The sequence below is a fragment of the Coenobita brevimanus genome, chromosome 21 (assembly GCF_032717465.1).
Source record: "Coenobita brevimanus isolate Jiangsu-jjx chromosome 21, ASM3271746v2, whole genome shotgun sequence".
NCBI classification, from domain to species: domain Eukaryota; kingdom Metazoa; phylum Arthropoda; class Malacostraca; order Decapoda; family Coenobitidae; genus Coenobita; species Coenobita brevimanus.
Window position 1 is genome coordinate 16,276,889 of NC_136974.1, and position 20,399 is coordinate 16,297,287.

At 42.0% G+C, this 20,399-nt stretch overlaps 1 protein-coding gene and 1 non-coding gene across 2 annotated transcripts in view; both read right to left on the bottom strand.

Annotated features, from left to right (window-relative positions):
• The window catches only part of jus (EB domain-containing julius seizure protein), a 690,978-nt gene that overhangs the window by 668,287 nt on the left and 2,292 nt on the right, over positions 1-20,399 (bottom strand). The gene's annotated exons all lie outside the window — the stretch shown is intronic.
• On the bottom strand, positions 20,260-20,380 carry LOC145392308 (5S ribosomal RNA). The gene has a single exon (XR_013895978.1). It is a non-coding gene; the product is annotated as a 5S ribosomal RNA (ribosomal RNA).

Sequence of the window (20,399 nt, forward strand, 5' to 3'; positions counted from 1 at the left end):
CAAGAAGGAGTCTGACTCAGTAAACTGGGAGATACTATGGGAACCCCTGCAACTCCATGGGATCCCTGCAGGGATAATCCAGCTGACTGTTAGCTTGTATTCAAATACTAAGAGTGCTAGGAAACTCCCACTTCTTTCCAATAAGTACAGGAGTAAGACAGGGATGTGTCCTTGCTCCAACGTTTTTCAGCATGTGCATGGATTGGGTACTTGGCTGGGCTTTGAGTTGAAGTCACCGTGGAGTATCAATTGGTAATTTCAGGGTTACTAACTTTGACTTTGCTGAAGATGCAGTTTTCTTAGTGGAGTCACCGGAGATACTACTGAATGTCCTCTAAGAATAAATAAAAATGTGAAGCCATTTGGATTTAAGGTCACCTGGGCTAAGACCAAGGTCCAGACATTTGGTGGCTTGTTGGATGAAACAGTTCAGTCTGTCCTTAGTGGGGTAAATAACAATGGTAGGTCAGAAAATAAGGTTTCTGATCTCATTAGCCTGACCTACAGGGCTATGAATTCACTCAACTCGAGTGTTGGACGTTGCAGTTATTTATGTATAAGAACGAAAATTTGCATCCTCCAGGCACTGGTGCTGCCTGTCTTACTTATAGCTGTGAGAAATGGAAACTAAACGATGACATGAAATGGTGAGTTGACTCCATTGGTACTAACTCCATTCACACGACCATGGGATATCACTGGTATGACTGGGAATGTAATGAGACTGAATTGAGGCCTGTTATCCATATAATTCATCAGTGCCAACCTCAGTTTTATGGCACATGGCCCATTTTCCTGAGGCTGACTCTGCCCACAGGGTGATCTCTGAGAGAGTTAACCCAGGGTGGAGGAGGCTAAGTGGAAGGCCATGGAACTCATGGCTGGAGCAGGTTGATTATTAATATCAAGAGATACTTAGGGTGAAGAGTGAGAGTCACCTGCACAGGGGGGGACCCTCATGGATGCAGTCTGAGGTCAAGCGGGACTAAGCGCCCCACGGCATTCCCCCCCCCCCCCCAAGTGAGTACAAGATTTGCTCAGTTTGTAATGAGGAGGGGTACATATGGTGAGACTGCACCAGGAACAACCCCTCACTGTCTATTACGAGGAGGTCAGCATTTATGAGTGGCTATGTAATGCCCCTTAATGAAGCAGGCTGTCAAGGCAAAATATGCTAGCATGAACACCAACAAAATGAACCTGAACATGACATACTGAAAATGGGTCAATAAGGGTCAGAACACAACCATTATTACCCACAGGAGACACAAATTTTGACAGCAACAGTGACCGCATGTGCACTGGGTTAATGACAGATGTAGACCAGGAACTCTCCTCTCTACTCTCTCTGATCTCTTTCAGGAAATAAACATTCCCAATCATGCACCTGAAGTCACAGATACGGATGTAGCATTCGTGTTCCACATATACACCTAGAAATCTCTCCTCACTCGCTCTGTTACAAACCCTTAAACGATGGACTGGACATTCCAGCTAACCACTTATACTGAGGATTTGAAGTCTTGTATTATAAATATTAGTTACCCCCACACATTTTCTGTTATAACTCTAATTATACGATGAAACTAGAAAATGGAATGTAGGAACTTAACTAATTCCAAACAGCTCATACGAAGTCTCTTGAGAAAGTATCCGACCTTAGGCTCTTAAAAAATAAATAGCTAACCAGTTGAACTAGGACACTAATCCCCCTCAAAGTAGGTACCTTCTGACTTGGCACATGCAGTCCACCATTCTTTCCACTGCCTGAAAGATTTTTCAAAGTCGGATTCAGTATCTCCTGCAGGTGCCTTATCGCATTCGTCATGATCTCTTCTCTCATCTCAAACTGGGAACCCTTCAGCAGAGTTTTGAGCTTGGGGAATAACCAAAAGTTGCATGGGACTATGTCTGGTGAGTAGGGAGCCTGCCGGATCTGTGGGGTGTTGTGCTTGACCAAAAATTTCTGGATCAGTTGAGAAGAATGGGCAGAGGTGTCGTCATGGTGCAGCTTCCAGCTTGCCGCTTTCCAAAGGTTTGGTCTCATCCACCGAACTGCATCACAAAAACGACAGATAACGTCGAGGTAGTAATAGCCTATCTGTTGACAGTCTTACCTTTTGGTACTGGAATGACTAAGGCAAAATCCTACAAGATATTTACACAGTATGTAAATACACTGGTGATTCAACATAGTGTACATTACAGCAAAATTAAACATTCTGAACTCATGTGTACATACATGCATGAGCAGCTGGACGTTATCATACATAACGTCACGGTCTGTCCAATGACCACTTGTTAAGAATCCCAAGTTACACTTGCTATCAACAAAATTGCATAGGCCATACCGATCATGAAGTCTATTCAGCATAAGATAAATGACAATTTTGATTACTCAGACACAATCTCACTCAAAGTCATGAGTCACTGGGACTCATTAACCTTGCCACCTCATACACGCCCTGAAGGGAGGGCAAAATGATGATTCCAGGCTACTATAAGATATTAAGAATGCCTGAACCAATGTATATTATCGGCGACCTTAATGCTAGGCACACAAGTGTAGGACACTCAACAACAAACAGCACCAGGAAAAATGTCATAAAATTAATATAGCTCTATGGAAAGCAACATGGCGAACCTTTCTTCCAAACTTTTACTGGGCACACGCCACTTACCACCTGATGTTATCATTATAAACGGAAAAAAACAACACAACATTCCCACAGCCCAGGGTCCATTCACCAGTAGCCTCCATTTACCAATTTCAATTGAGTCAGGCATACATCTTCCATTTTCAGATTGCCTTCTTTCAGTTTCTATCCTTCTATCTGTGCCTTCATCTCTAGCTTCCTTTCTGGTCGTTCTATAGCTGCTGTTGCAGACACCCACTATTCTTCTCTTAAAGCTATCAACAGTGGTGTTCATCAGGGTTCTGTTCTATCACCAACTCTCTTCCTTCTATTCCTCAGTGACCTAAGCTGTACATCTAACCCTACCCACTCGTACACTGATGACTCCACCCTTCACCTTTCCATTCGCTTCCCTCAATGTCGATCTCGGCAGTTACTTCAACAAACAAGGAATAAGTTTATAGCACAGTTAATGCCTGGCTTAGCTCATATGTCTGACTGGGGTAGGAGTAACCCTGCTGATTTTAGGGCATCAAAAACGTAGTCTTTACATCTCTTGCCCCGTCAGAATATACCACAGTAGTATCATCTACTTTTTCACAATATCCAAGTCAATACTGCATCATCTTTGAACATACCTGGGGTTTCATTCTCTTGGGATTAATCTTGGAAAGATCATATAACCTCTCCTGTAAAATCTTCTTCAAAGAGAGTAGTTGTGCTATGCTGACTCTATGCCATCTTTACGCTTGCACAGTTTGATGACTTTATACAGTGGTTTTACTTGGCCCTGTGCAGAGTACAACTCTCATTAATGGGGAGGCTCTCCACATACAGCTCTTCTCAGCATGGTGGAAGCAAAGGCTTTTTGTGTCATTAACTCTCCTCCTCTTACTGGTTACCTTCAACCTCTGTATCTTTGCATCGCTGTTGCACCTTTTTCTCTTTTCTACTGATACTTTAATGATCACTGCTCCTCTTTAGCATCTGCTTGCTCCACCTTTATAGCGGGTGTGTAGCACCCATCCAGAAGCAAACCTTAATCTCTTTTCTGTTCAACTGTCTAATGCAAGAGTTACCTGTCACTGCCACTCCTTCATGTATGCAACAGGTCAACTCAAGAACTGTCTTCCTTTGTTTGTATTTCTTACTGTCTATGACCTCCAGTCTTTGAAACGCAGCGTGCTTATACATCTCGAAATTAACGGATCTTGAAGTTGGCTCTATGTTGACTTGTTTTTATATTTTTTTGGAAGGAACAATCTTGCTGGCTTCTAGCCTTTGGCTCCTTCCTACTTGCATTTTACAAATTTATCTTTACTATATGCAGTGCCAACTGTTGTCCCCAAACCAAAATATCATGATACCAAATAAGGAAACTGGGAACTACAGTATATAAACAAATATTGAATACCAACTTACCAGACCTCAACCTAGAAGTGAAACAATCAGAGGAAACAGACACAGCTCTAGATGCCAAGTAAAAAACAGTAAAACCGGCTCAAGCTCAAGCCATCCCCCTCTCCTTCCATAAAACACTGTCATATCCTCCACCTGACTGCATGATGACAGGCGCCAAACATAGGTTTAGCAACATAAGAACATAAACCAGCAAACACGGATGGACATTTGAACTATACCAGGAATGCTGCCACGCCAGTTACAGCAAACACTCCATGAGAACAGCAAAACAACAAGAAATACACTGACAGAACACTATCACGAAAGTAGCAGACAAATACAAAGATCCAAAATCCTTCTGAGAGGGCATTGAACTTTTACATGTTAACCCCAGAAAACAAATAAAGTAAGAAAAGATGGTCAGAAAACAGATAATGACTATAACATCACTTGTAAACTTTTGAATACTTGTAAGAAAGGAAGTGTTTCAGATTACACCAGAGGACAATGTAACTTACAACCACACTAACGAGAGATGCCTCGTTACCAGCTATAAACCCAGGACCACTCTACACCTCCATATAAACTTGAACAGGCTCTCCCATGATTTACGACTTGTCTAGGCAAACAGATGCAGCTGAACTATGCACAGCTTCATTTATTATGAAAGACAGCATTTAGAGAATGCACACCTCCTTCAACGCCTGTACCAGACAACCCAGATCACCACCTAAATTTAGTCAACTATTCTTTGGCTCATGACTTACATATCCAGAAAAATTAATTAAAATACATTAATAACTTTTTGAGATATCTAGTGGACAGACAAAAAAAAAAAAAAAAATCTTGAACAGTGATTTGAATTCACCAACAAAATTTAATGAACACTTCCTTGGTCATTGACCCAGATATCCACAAAATTTCACTGAAATCCATCAATAACTTTTTGAGACTTCTTATGAACAAACAAACAGAGGTGAATACAAAACGTACTCCAACTTTTATTGGCAGGCGTAAACACGAGAAATGCAGCTCCTGGGAAAAGCCAGAAACATAAAAAAAAAAAAAAAATCAACATGCTACCGCCAAAAGGACTTAAATACATGCTATACATACAGGTATACAATGCAATGTAAACACTGGATGCTTTCCAACAAAATATAGAGAGGGATCTAAATAAATGATGCCTAAAACAGGAAAAACATGAACCGATTCACAAAACTACTGCTCAGTCTCCCGGCTAGAAGTCCCAGAGAAATTACTTTGAAAGAATAATAAATCTCCGGCTCTGATGGAACTTAGAGGGTTATAATCTTTACAATCCCAATCAATATGGATTCAGACAAAACAGATACACAAAATCAGCAACAACTACAGCCAAAGAAAAAAATGTAGTGGCAAAAGGCCGTAGTATAACGTGCACCGCAATACGAAAGGATATACTTAAGGCCATTACAGTATAAAGTACGACAACTAAGTATGACTGAAGCAGCAGAGTTGTTATGCAACTTCCTAGAAAATCATATAGCCAATGTCACAATAAACAATAACAAATCCTCTAATTTTTCTACTCCACAATGGGGTGTCTCAAGGGCTGGTGTTAAGTCCAGTCTTATTTATTACATTCACACGGGACATGCCCCCACCCACCACCCCACAGTCCCTCAACATCTGCTATGCCAATGACGCAACGTAAACAGTAGTGGCATATGGTACATTAGCCCAACATGGCCAGCTTGTTCAGAGCGAGACGATCAGACTGGAAAACTATGAGAAGACTTGGAAAATAAAGTCAAAATAAACAAATTCACACTGGTAACACTGGGCAGAATTAAATCACGTGTCATTAGCATCCAAGGAAATATAAAACATCAAAAAAGCTGTAGAATTTCAAGCCATACACTAACATCCCATGAGTTGATCACCAACTACATAACTAAGGGAGAATTAACATTCACATCCCTATGCAAATTCTGAAGTTTTCCTGAAAAAAACTAACCTCCACCTAGTCAAAACGAAGATACTGGATTAATCACCAGTCCTAACTCACAGGGCCTCCCAAGCATGAATGCTCGAACTACAGTGGGTGAGAAATAAGGCCTATCCTTAGTAGGTATGCCGGGGATATAGAAATAAGGTAACAAAAATGTTTAACCCAAACACTAACAGCAACAAGTAACCTTCACCATACAACTGTACCATAACACTCTTTTCTGTTTTCCCCTAATATATCTTCTTGACCAAACTTCTCTTCCCACTAACCATCATAAATAAAAGATGTCTCTAAGCTAAAAAATGATTCACATTTGTCTCTACTGTTACTTGTCTTTTTCATTCATATCTTTTAGTGACATGCAGTATTATTATATGTATTATACTTCTGAAGGTTCTGAACACGATTTACACGAGACCTAGCTCTACAGTGCGACAATACTGGTGCAACCCGGCTGATGGGCACCAGGCTGAATGTTGCACAATACATAAATAGGGCCTAAAAGGGCCCCCAAAAGACCCTGAACAGAGGTACGATCAGGAAACATCGCCTAACATCTTGTTAGACACAGAGAAGATTGAGAGAGTCGCTCTGGGGAGTCTATTTTGAATCAGTTCTATGCTGGGATACAGTAACTTAAGAGGCTCAGAAACAAAGGTGATAGTAGGCCCGCCTATTCCATTGGCAGGGTTCAACAATAAACAATGAATAAATAAATAAGCAGGAGCATATAGAGTGGAATACCTGCGCCCAACAGTTTATCTAGGGACCCCAAATCTGACCTTGCCCTATGATGCTAACCTTTGACCAATTGTTACCAAAACTGAATTGCTTAATTCTTTGTCTGACTCTCAATCCTCCAAACAAGTTTGGTCCAACTCAGAACAAAACTGTTTGCGATGACCTTGTCTTGAGACTTTAACTGTTGACATTTCCTTGTGATATTTACCTTTGACTGTTCTTAGAGTCAACCCCCTTCATCACTGCATATCCTGAACCATTCCACTAAATTTGTCTAAATCAGATAAAAACTGCTTTAAGGGACCTTGCTGTGTTACCTTAACCTCTGTCTTAGTGTTCTATAAAACTCTCAAGCCCCTGTCTGACCTTCAACCCCTCAACCGAGTTTGGTCAGAATCAGACAAAACTGTCTTAGTTAGGGTACTTTGCTCATGCAATCACACACAAGTTGAACAGTGACACAGACCTGTGACGGGGACCTATGACTAATAATTTTCATCTGTCCTTGCCATACCCTCAACCCTCCAACCAAATCTGGTCCAAATCAAATACAAATTGTTGGGGATGATCTTGCAGTGTGACCTTGACCTCTAGCCCATTGTATCTGATACACAATAGGACTCATCAACTGCAGGCAAGTAACCAACCCTGCAGGGTCATCCATTGCTGGAAACCGATGATTCCTTACGGCTGACGGAGACCCCCAATCCTCCATGACGTTTGTTTAAATTCAGATAAACTCTGGTTGGGTAATTTTGTTCACACACACACATCGAGCAATTCATAGTACTTGCATTGCATTGTGAGCTCGGGTATAAATAAATAAACAAGAAGGTGCAATCGAGACTGTGACCTTGATCATTGCCCAATCCCTCTCAAAACTGAATAATTTCATTCACGCAGAACCACAATTTCTTCCACCAATTTTGATTAAAATTGGGTAAAAAATATTGAGCCGACCTTCCCCTAAGACTGTGACCTTTGACTGATCTCAAAACCAAATCTCTTTATATCTGACCTACCCTGAACCACTTCCCATAGTTGGTCCGAGTCAGATAAGAACTGGTCAAGCTGACTATCTTGCGCCCTTTACCTTCGACCTATTTTTTTTCAGACACAATAGGTCAACCCTTTACAGTACGTCCATCAAAGTTGGTCTAAATCAGATATAAACCACTTTAGGTAGTTCACAGATACAGGGGTCGATATTTGACCCTATCCTGTGCCGTGATCTTTGCCTTATTTTTCTTAGAATCAAATTCCTTCCCTGGTGCCTTATTCTCTATCTTTCCATCAAGTTTGGTGTAAGTGGACAAAAACTTAGATCTAATCCTTTGCTATTAATCTTTGGCCGACGGTTCTAAAAAATATCACACACACACACACACACACACACACACACACACACACACGCTTCAGAAGCGCGATAATATACATACATACATACATATATATATATATATATATATATATATATATACAGAGAGAGAGAGAGAGAGACAGACAGACAGACAGACAGACAGACGCCCTAATCCTGCAAAGGGTGGCTACAGCAAAACGCCTCCAAGTAGCTCTTTCACCCACCATTTGACTGCCCTCCTCCCAACTCACTCCCCCTTCCCTCATATACCTCTCAACTTCATCCCTCCACCTCATCGTCGGTCTCCCCCTCCCTCTCCCTCCCTCCACTTCACCTAGATACACCCTCTTAGTCAGTTTCATTCCCATTTCTCTCCACATGTACAAACCACCTTAGTGTATTTCTCCTAAGTTTCTCAGTCACAGCCACATCCACCCCACAACGTTCTTTCACTTCTTCATTCGTCAACCTGTCCCTCCATGTCACTCTGCATGCTCCTCACAGGTAACTCATTTCCACTGCTCTCACTGTTGACTTGTTCCCCTCTTGCAAAGTCCACGCCTCGCTGTCAGGGTAGGGATCACAATACTATCATGCAGTGACTTCTTATCTTCCATACTCACCTCCCTATTTCTCATCACCGCTTTCAGTGAACCAACAACCTTCCTTCCCTGCTGTACCCATTCAAACACCTCTTCCCCCAAACTTCCATACTTACTCATCACATTACCCATGTAGCCTGCTTGAATGCACTCACATTCTCCATATCCTCACTATCCAACCTCATTGTGCATTCTGTGACTTCATTCCTCTCAAACACTATAACTTTACTATTGTTTACATTAACTTTCAGATTTCTCCTCTTACACACTGTCCCAAATTCATTCACCAAACCTTGCAACTCCCATTCATCTCAACAATACTGTATCATCAGCAAACAGCAACACCGGTATCTTCCACACCTCACCCTCATTCCTTAGAGCCACCCCGACATCCACTGCCCTACCTTGCACCTCCTTTACAACCCCATCCATGAATACATTAAACAGCCATGGAGACACCACACATCCCTGTTTCACTCCCACGTTTAGATCAAAGAACTCACTCAACTCACCATCCACTCACACCATAGCCCTAGCTCCCACGTACATACTCTTCACAGCACTCAGCAATTTCCCATCCACTCCATATATTCTTAATACCTTCCACATACCTTGCCTATCTACTCTGTCATATGCTTTCTCCAAGTTCATGAAGGCAGCATAAACTTTCATTCCCTTCTCTAAATACTTCTCCACTAAACATCTTAGAACAGATATCTGATCTACACACCCTTTTCCCTTTCTAAATCCCCCTTGTTCTTCTTCAACTAGCTCCTCTGCTATATGCCTAACCCTATCAGTCAGTATTCTACCATACATTTTTACAATCACGCTAAGACGGCAAATACTCACATGGTTACAACATAATTCTCTCTCCCCTTTTTCTTTATATAATGGAACAGTTATATCTAATTTCCAGTCCTGTGGAACACTTCGTACACAATTTCCATATCCACTCCACAACAATCTCACCCCCATACTTCAGCATTTCACCACACACTCCATCAGTTCCTGGGGCCTTTCCCATCTTGATCTTCATTGCTTCAGCTACTTCCACCCTGCTGATCTCTTCCTCCAACCTCTCATCTCTTGTTATCCCAGCCATTCCCCAACCGCGTAAACTCGCACTGGTTTCAATCTCTACAATCAACAAATCCTCAAAGTCCTCCTTCCATCTCCTCATTTTCTCCCTTCTCTACAAACAATCTATTATTCCCATCTTTCTCTCCCCTACTATTGCCCCTTCCACACTAGCAATCTTACCTTCTTTGCCTCCTTCCAAAACAATATCTTACTCTCCCTCCATTTCACACTCAGATTCCTCCCAAACTCTTCATCCACTCACTTTTTACTCTCTTACTCTCCTTCATATATATATATATATATATATATATATATATATATATATATATATATATATATATTGTTATGAGAATACTAAAATCACTACTGTCCCGCAAAGTTCCAGGTTCAAAACAAAAGACTTAGGTAAAATTACAAGTTAAAGTTTAATGCACAAACTAACAACTAAACATTCAGGACTCATAAGGACAATGTAATGGCAAAACAGGTTACATATATGGTTAACTGCAATAGCCTCTATTAACACGAATTTAGCAAGAGCAAATTTATCTAAGTCAGCCCTGATAAAAGGAGAAAACCGGATAATGCTCAGTTAAAGCAAGATATAATATTATTGCAGATACAAAATATTACTAATACTGGCTGATAATATTATTACAGATACAAAATATTACTAATACTGGCTGATAGTAAAAACTTTACCAGGCTTACGAATTAATGCCTTATGCTATACGGTACAAGAAAAATGGTAATAACACTTATACTCAAATTATACAGCAGCTAGATGGCTGGAGACTTCCTGAACACTCACAATAATAATATACTGTACAGGGGAGGACAGAGATGTGAACAGAATGAGGAGTAGATCTAAGTGGCAACTAATGCAGAGACTGAGCTCATTATATAGGGGGCCGGCAGAGCTTGATTCAACTTGTAAGAAGGACGCGCAAATGAAGGCATAGAGGACGAAGAGTTGACACTCCTGCTCTGAACAACAAAAAGAACGACTTACTATACTATAAGGGGGAGAAGGAGAAGTAAGATGGAACACGCAAGCCTGGTCACTATGGAAGCCACGTGGCGAATCATGATCAAACATGCAGCATACTGTACATTAGAATTATACAAAGGATGATGAAATCATAGGCTATGTAACACTATATATATATATATATATATATATATATATATATATATATATATATATATATATATATATATATATATATTTATGTGTGTGTGTGTGTGTGTGTGTGTGTGTGTGTGTATAATATATAATATTATCATTATATGGATGGAATTTTAGAGGGTGAAGTACTTGAAAGGGTACAACAGGGAAGAAAGGTTGCTGGTTCCTTGGAAGCAGTGAAAAGGTACAGAGAAGTGAGCATGGAAGTAAAAAAGTCACTACATGACAGTATTGTGATACCAGCTCTAACGTATGGAAGTGAAGGTTGGACCTTGCTGGAACGACACAATTCAAGAGTGAGAGCAGTGGAAATGAGTTATCTTAAAGGAGCAAGTGGAGTTACATGGAGACTTGAAAGACAGACTGACAAATGAGGAAGTGAAGGGGCGCTGTGGTGTGGATGTGGATGTGATAAGAAACGTTAGAAGAAATACACTGAGGTGATTTAGCCATGTGGAGAGGATGGAGAGAGACTAACGAGGAGAGTGCGAGTGAGATGGAGTCGGGGGGAAAGAGAGGAGGAGACCAAGGATGAGATGGAGGGATGGAGTGGAGAGATATATGAGAGAGGGGGGTGTGAGCTGGACGACAGTGAAGTGGCACTGGACAGGGCGACATGGAGGCGATTTATTTGTGGCCACCCCTAACGGGACTGAGGCGTCTTCTCCCCTCGTTTTTATGTCAGCAACGTATTTTTTAATCCTATTCGCTACCTTCGAACGATTTTACTGAGCTTAGAGAGTATACAATCTTAATGTTTTCAATACATGCTTTCTTAAATCTTTCATTGATAAAGATCCTTCCTAGGGTGAATAAAATCGCCTGGTGGTGAGACGATAAAAATTATAGCAGTGAACGTTATCAGACTGAAGGGTTTCTACAATCTCGGGTTTATTAACATTTCGACATCAGTTTTTTCGAGCTTCAGACCCATCGCACTAAAAAGCTGAGGCTATCTCCACTAGGCCCTATTTCTGTACGATTACATCTTTTACACAGCGTTCTTGCTACCACCCGATGATTTTACTCAGGCTAGGAAATACTTAAGAAGTTAAAGTAATGTGTAAAACATTTTAATCGATATAACTTGCCTCTACTGCCATTTCATTATCATCAGCACTTTTATGATGCTGGTTCTTCTCTCCCTCTCTTGCATGTGTGTGTGTGTGTGTGTGTGTGTGTGTGTGTGTGTGTGTGTGTGTGAAGATGTCTAACCCCTTTCAGCTCAAGTGACGAAGAACTGTAGTCAGACAAGGGGCGTGAATTTGACCAGTAATCAGGGAAACCCATTCCTTTCTCATACCCAAGGCTCATTAAATTTCATGCAAAGACGCCATAGAATCAAGCTGTGGCAGTGGCCCAGCTCCATTAGGTAAAAATCACATACAATGCGTGAGTTTCTACAATGCACTGGCACGGAAAATGCTAAATTTGGTCTGGGACTTGATGCATACCGTATACCCTGTACCCCAAGAGTCTTCAGTCTCTGCATATACTGAACTAAATCACTTAATAATGCGTAATTCATAGATATGCTGATGTACACAAGGAAATGAAAACACGAAGTATCCCGAACGCTTTCGTGTATTCACATCTTCAGAAGAGCTGTGACAACACGAATGCGCTCGGGATATTTCGTGTTTCCTTTTCCTTGTGGATATCAGCATACTGTACTTGCAGTGGTACTCTACGGTGTCCGGGTAAAACTTTGATCGTCCATTCTGGCACTGCCTGGACTCTGAGAGGCCACTCCCCCTGTGTGAGAAGACCCCTGGGGTCCCACTTTACCCAGTGAATCTTTGTTCCTGCTTGAGTTTATATCCCTAGTGAAACATTCTCCATGGACCAATTCCTACCACGGACCTATTTTCTCACTAGTCACCCACCCACCAACCAACATTGCCCACACACACCATCAATCCGTCTACCCATCTGATCCATCGTAGCTAATGATGTGGTTGTACAATTTAAACTCTATGGTAATTGGTTACCATGTTTCCACCATGTTGACTTGATTATTTCTAAGTTCTAATTTTGGCCACCAGGGGCACCACTGTAGCAACTGTGATGTACACATTTTGTCTCGTAAAAAGCAACACCTGTTTTTTGGAGTTCTATATACCTTCCCCTGGATTTCCATATAGGAGAGACAAACATTCTCTTTTACATATGTATGGACTGCCTGTTTATCTATCTATCTATCTATATACCTAGGCTGCTTCCCCCATGGAAAGGGAGGTAGCCAAGACAGGACGACACACTCCCCATTTACTCATCCATTCAAACACAGTCATTCGCATCTTAGCCCCAAAGGGGAGAACGGACAGATCCTCACCACATCACACCACACATGGGTCAACTGCACAGTGCAATCAGTGATATCCGCAGCAGGGCCCGACAGCAGAGCTGGTTTACCCCTGCCACATCATAATAGACCCATCCCTTACTCGCACCTGACCTGACTAGCTAATCAGACCAAATGCGAGAGAATATCCCCTCAGGGCTGCGTCATCATTTATTCATTCACAATTTCTCTCCATTTATTTCTGTCACGCACAGCCACTCTTCCTTGCTCAACAGACATCCCTCTCGCATCCAACGCTCTCTTCACACTGTCCATCCATCCTATTCGTGGTCTCCCTCTCAGCCTTACACCTCTCACATCAGATCTAGTTATCTTTTTCACCAATCACTCATTATCCATTCTCTCTATATGCCCAAACCATCGCAACACCCTCTGCTCAACTCTACCAGCCATCTCCCGAACAACTCCAGTTCTCCTTCGCACTTCATCATTTCGCACTCGATCCATACGCGTCACTCCACACATACTCCTCAGACACCTCATCTCCATTACATTCAAACTTTTCCTCTCTGCTACACCCATATTCCATGTTTCAGCCCCATATAACGCAGTCGGTACCACAACACCCTCATACAGCCTTCTCTTTACATCCATTCTAAGCGAACGACATCTAAACACTTTTTTCATTCCTCCCAGCACCTTGCCTACTTCATTTATTCTAAACTTCACTTCTGCATCTATTCTTCCATCCATAGCAACATGCGACCCTAAATATTTAAAACACTCTACCTCCTCAAGTAACTCACCATTCAAAACTATATTCATCCCCCTACCATCTACCAACCTCGTACACTTCATCACTTTACTCTTATTCTCATTTGCTTTCAATTTCCTCCTTTCACACACCCTTCCAAACACGTCTACCAACTGTCTCAATCTCTCCTCTGAATCAGCCACCAGTGCAGTATCATGTGCAAATAGCAGCTGCTTAAGATTCCACTCTCCACCATCGACATTCACCAGACTCAGACCTCCACCTAAAACACTTGCATTCACCTCTCTTACAACACCATCCACATAAATATTAAACAACCAAGGCAACATCACACATCCCTGTCGCAGCCCCACTCTCACGGGAAACCAATCACTCACAGCATTTCCCACTCTTACACACGCTCTACTATTTAGATAAAAACTTTTCACCCCTTTTAGGAACCTAACATCAAGACCATACAATCTTAAAACAGTCCACAAAGCCTCCCTATCAATTCTGTCATACGCTTTCTCTAAATCCATGAATGCCCAAAACACATCTTTGCCTTTCACTAAATACTTTTCACACAATTGTTCACAGCAAACACCTGATCCACGCATCCCCTCCCTTTCCTAAAGCCACGCTGCTCATCACCAATTACTCCCTCTGTACCCTCTCTAACTCTCATAATTAACACTACCTTACACCTTACCTACAACACTCAACAGACTTATACCCCTAAAGCTAGTACATTCATACTTATCATCCTTGCCTTTATACAACGGGACCACACAAGCACTTGCCCAGTCAAGTGGCACCATACCTTTCACAAAGCACACATTCAACAATCTTACTAACCAGTCAACAATAGTCACTCCACCACCCTTCAGGCATTCCACAGCACACGCATCCATACCTGCAGCTTTCCCTATTTTCATCTCCTTTACTGCTTTCTCCACATCCTCCATCGTGATCAAAGAATCATTCAACTCTCCCAGCACATTTATTCCTTGCACCCTTCCATCTGCCACAATCTCAGCCACCCTTTCCTCCTCTACATTTAACACTCTTTCAAAATACTCTGCTCATCTCTTCCTTACTGCATCAGTCTCAATTAACATCCTTCCATCCTCTGCTTTTATTCGCTCTTCCTTCCCTGACTCTGCCTTTGGCACCCTTTTCACCTCCTTCCAAAACATTTTCTTATTCTGTTGAAAATTTTCAGTCAACCGCCTACCCCAACTCTCATCTGCTGCCACTTTAGCATCACACACAGCCCTTCTCGCCCTATTCCTCCTTTCCTTATACCTCTCATATGACACCTCATCCTTCCTCTGCAACCACACTTCATATGCACATCTCTTATCTGCCACAGCCATACTTACTTCCTCGCACCACCATTCACTTCCTTTTCTTACACTACCACCCACACGTCTCACACCACACACCTCTTCTGCATGCCCCACCACAGCATTCTTAAACAACTGCCATTCCTCCTCCACACTGCCATTTTCCTGATCTTTCACTGCGTTTCACTCATCTTTCAATTTCTCCTGATACTCTATCATTTTCCCTCTTTTATCCAACTCACTCACTTTCAAAACCTCCATGCCACACCTAACCCTCCTAGCTCTCATCCATCTCATACCTACTCTTAACTTTCCCTCCACCAGGTAGTGGTCAGACATACCTCCACCCTCCCCTCTCAGAACTCTCACATCCAACAATCTTCCTATTACATTCCTAGACACAACCACATAGTCCATCAAAGCTCTATCAACAACCCTTCCACCCTCCTGTCTCACCCATGTATACTTATAAATATCTTTCTTCTCAAACAGCGTATTTCCAATCACCATCTCTCGCTCAACACACATCCCTATCATTCGTTCCCCATTTTCATTTCTTCCAGGCACACCATGCATACCACTTATGCCTTCAACTGCTACATTTCTCACTCTAGCATTCAGATCTCCCATCATTACCACATTCACGTTAGCTCCAAAACTCTGCAGACACTCATCAACATCATTCCAAAAAGACCCCCTCTCTTCTTCATCCCTTTCACTACCAGGCCCATATGCACTCACAAACACCCACAACTTACGTTCAAATTTCGCTTTCACCCACATCAGTCTCGATGACACCTTCTTCCATTCAATCACACACTGCTGTACTTCCGGACTCACTAACAAGGCCACACCTTCTCTTGCCTTTCCTCTATCAACACCAGACAATCTTCCAGTCACACTTCCAAACATAGACTCATCCTTCCCTTTCATCTTCGCTTCACTCAAAGCTAACACATCTTTCTTCTCACAAACATTCTCCCAATCACCTCCCTTTTAGCCTCAATCGTACTACATCCACGCACATTCATAGACCCAATCTTCAGGGTACGGGGATAACTCAATCCCCCATCCCTTTCTCTGGCCTGCCTCTTTTTAGGAACTAAAAAACAGAGGAGGGGGTCCCTAGTCCCCTCACCCCGCCCCTTTTAGTCGCCTTTTACGACACGCAGGGAATACGGTGGCAGTATTCTTCCTAACACAACCTGGCCGCAGAGTAGTAGTACCACTCCATAGTGCGGCCAGATTGTGTCCCCCCCGCCAATTAATCTGAATTTCGTTCTCTAAGTTCAACGCTTAAATTAGCACATGAGCCTCAGTTTTGTTCGCAAAGTCCAGCCCTCAGTAGTTCCAGTTTGATGTGAGTCTGACTTGTCATAACTGAGTTCAAATTCGTTCCAATTTTGCCATATGAAACTTCACCTAATCTGAATACCTTTCATTAGTTCTGGTTATATGATTCATCATTTAACCGGAATTAATTTCTCTGAGCCAAGACCTCAAATTCACACACGAGCTTCTACTCGCCCTGCCTGCACAGTCCGCCCAGCCTGCTTCCTTCCGACTCTCCAAAAAGCTCTAAAAAGTGTCAGACGCACTGAAGATCGTGTAGTTCCAGTTCGGACCAACAAAGAGACATTTTGAAAACCCACTATTTCTTTTCTTTCTTAATTTTTTTTTTTCAACTGTAGCAATATTACACAAAATTTTTACAACTGCATTCTATGCTAGTAAATTCTGCTCCAATTTCAATCTGAATAGCTACCTGCATTAGTCCCAGTTATATGATTCAACAATTAATCTGAATTATATTTTCTGAGTCCAACCCTCAAATTTACACGTGATTTCCTGCTCAGCCTGACTGTGCCACTCGCCCGGCCTGCTACGCTCCGACACTCCATAAAGCGTCGTTTTAAAACACGTGTAGCTCCAAGTTGGAACAACAGAGGGACAATAAGAAAATCACTTTTTTTTTGCAGTTTAGGCAATGTTTTCACAAAAATTTGGCAACTGTAATGTACACACCTAACTTCGCCATAAGAAATTACACCTGTTAGAGCTATTAAGCGAGTTCTTTATAAATCCCTCTCGATTTCCATATAGGACCGATTGACAGACAGACAGACAGACAAATATATATATATATATATATATATATATATATATATATATATATATATATATATATATATATATTGCCAGACGCCTCAATCCCTCACGGGGTGGCCACAAACAAATCGTCTCCAAGTCGCCCTGTCCCCCGCCATTTCACTGCCCTGCTCCCAACTCACACCCCCTCTCTCATATACCTCTCCACCCCAACCCTCCATCTCATCCTCGGCCTCCCCCTCCCTCTTCCCCCCTCCACCTCACTCACATACACTCTCTTCGTCAGTCTTTCACCCTCCATCCTCTCCACACGGGCAAACTACCTCAGTGTGTTCCTCATAACGCTTCCTATCACATCCACATCCACACCACAACGCTCCTTTATATCCTCATTCGTCAGCCTGTCTCTCCACGTGACTCCACAGGCTCCTCTTAAATAACTCATTTCCACTGCTCTCGCTCTTGACTTGTGTCCTTCCAACAATGTCCAAGCTTCACTTCCGTACGTTAGAGTTGGTATCACAATACTGTCATGTAGTAACTTTTTCACTTCCATGCTCACTTCCCTGTTTCTTATCACTGCTTTCAAGGAACCAGCAACCTTTCTTCCCTGCTGTACCCTTTCAAGCACTTCACCCTCCAAACCTCCGTCCTTACTCATCACACTACCCAAATACTTAAACGTACTCACATTTTCCAATTCCTCACTATCCAACCTCGCTGTACATTCACTAACTTCACCTCTCTCAAAGACCATCACTTTACTCTTCCCTACATTCACCTTTAGGTTCCGTTTCTTACACACTCTCTCAAACTCATCCACCAAGCCTTGCAGCTCTCCTTCGTCTTCACTCAACAACACAGTATCATCTGCAAACAACAGTACAAGGAGTTTCCAAACACTATCCTCTCTCACCAGGGCCACTCCAACATCCACTACCCTACCTTGTACCTCTTTTATTACCCCATCCATGTACAGATTGAACAACCATGGAGACATGACACATCCCTGTTTCAAACCAACTTTCAAAGAGAAAAATTCACTTAGTTCACCATCCACACGCACTGCAGCCTTCGCACCATCGTACATACTCTTCACAGCATTCAACAACTTCCCATCTACTCCATATATTCTTAACACTTTCCACAATCCTTGTCTATATATATATATATATATATATATATATATATCTATCTATCTATCTATCTATATATATATATATATATATATGTATATATATATATATATATATATATATATATACACATACATACAGTATATACGGATGGGGAGGGATTTGAAGATCAGACATCATGTTTGGTTAACAAGACAAAGGATACCTTCAACTGCCGCACCGACCCCAGCCACGTCCACTACTTCATCACAAAGGGTGTCCTTAATCTTTGGACATCCCCTCAGACGCACCTCAGACACACACTAGGTGCACATCACACAGACCTTAATCACACCGTAGATACGACCCAGACGCCCTCCAGATACACCACCGGTTCCCTTAACCCCTAAACACATTCCCTATAATGCCTGGACCACAGTAGGGGAGAGAAAAATCAGAAAATGTGAAAATGTGCTTCTAAAACTATGGTTACAGCTTCCCATATTTCATCCTTCAAAAAGCTACCGTGACGCAATGAGTGAGTGACACATTCAGGGAAACAAACTGGAGCTCCTGCCCCTGTGTGTGGGGCAAAAAACGACGAAGCAAGGTGGCTGGGGACTGTAAAAAATGAAATATCTAGCCAATTTTTCAGTACCTGGTAAGCGACATTACTAATTACTTGACTCCAAGTACCTAATACATGTTTCATTCGAACGGCTAAAGGGCGGTTCTGTTCAGCTAAGAAGCACGCTTTAGCAGGAAGGGATTAATAAAGGGAGTATCTAAGTCTTAGCTCGAGTCTCTCCAAATGAATAGAATTCAGTAGTCTGGAGAGGGTAAGTTCAAACTAAAAAAAAAAAAAAAAAAAAAATACGTCATCAGTTTGAACGAGTTAGCCTCACAATAAAGCTAGTTTTAGATTTGAGAACAGAGGTTATGGTCGAAGTGTGCCATGATTACAATCAACAATGCTATGGTAAGGGCCAAGAATACCCAACATCCTTTTGTTATCAGGATTAGGACAAAGGATGGTAAGGAAAGGACTGAAGAACTGGGATTTCTCAGATGGTGTAGCCTAAGGTTTTGCACATGCGATAACTATCCTTTACATTTGAATTTTAATATAAATGACTCTGGATGCTGATTTTCAGTTTTCCCAAAATCAATGACATTCGCTACTCCGAAAGTAGGGTTGGCTATTTCTTTTTATAGCTATTTTCAATTTTAAAGAACTATCTCAAACTTTAAGTTCCTGAAGTTTCCATTAGTTATTAAAACACTCTACTCATCTCGTTTCGCCTGTTCTAACTATATACCAGTATCTTGATGTTCAAAATCCTCTTTTTTTTTTTCTTTTTTTTTTTTTTTTGGGGGGGGGGGGAAATGAGTGGGTAAATGTTTAATGTCACACATCTTGGACACCATGCATTTTCAACACTAAACAAGAAACGGTGCCAAGGCACAGCAAACCCGTCCCCGGCAGTCCATTTAGCCTAGTCATTCATTTTTTCATTCATTGCCAGACGCCATGTATCCCAAATGGGGTGGCCAAGGGCTTAGAGTTAACTGTTTTACAGGGAGGGGCACTAATCCTCCACCAACCCCACTTGACACGTAGGGATGCCAACAGCATCTGGTGTTCCCAGGCGGTCACCCATCCAAGTACTAACCAGACCCAACGTTGCTTAACTTCGCTGATCGGACGGGAAGCGGTGTACTCAACGTGGTATGGCCTGACATATAAACGCAACAGGATATC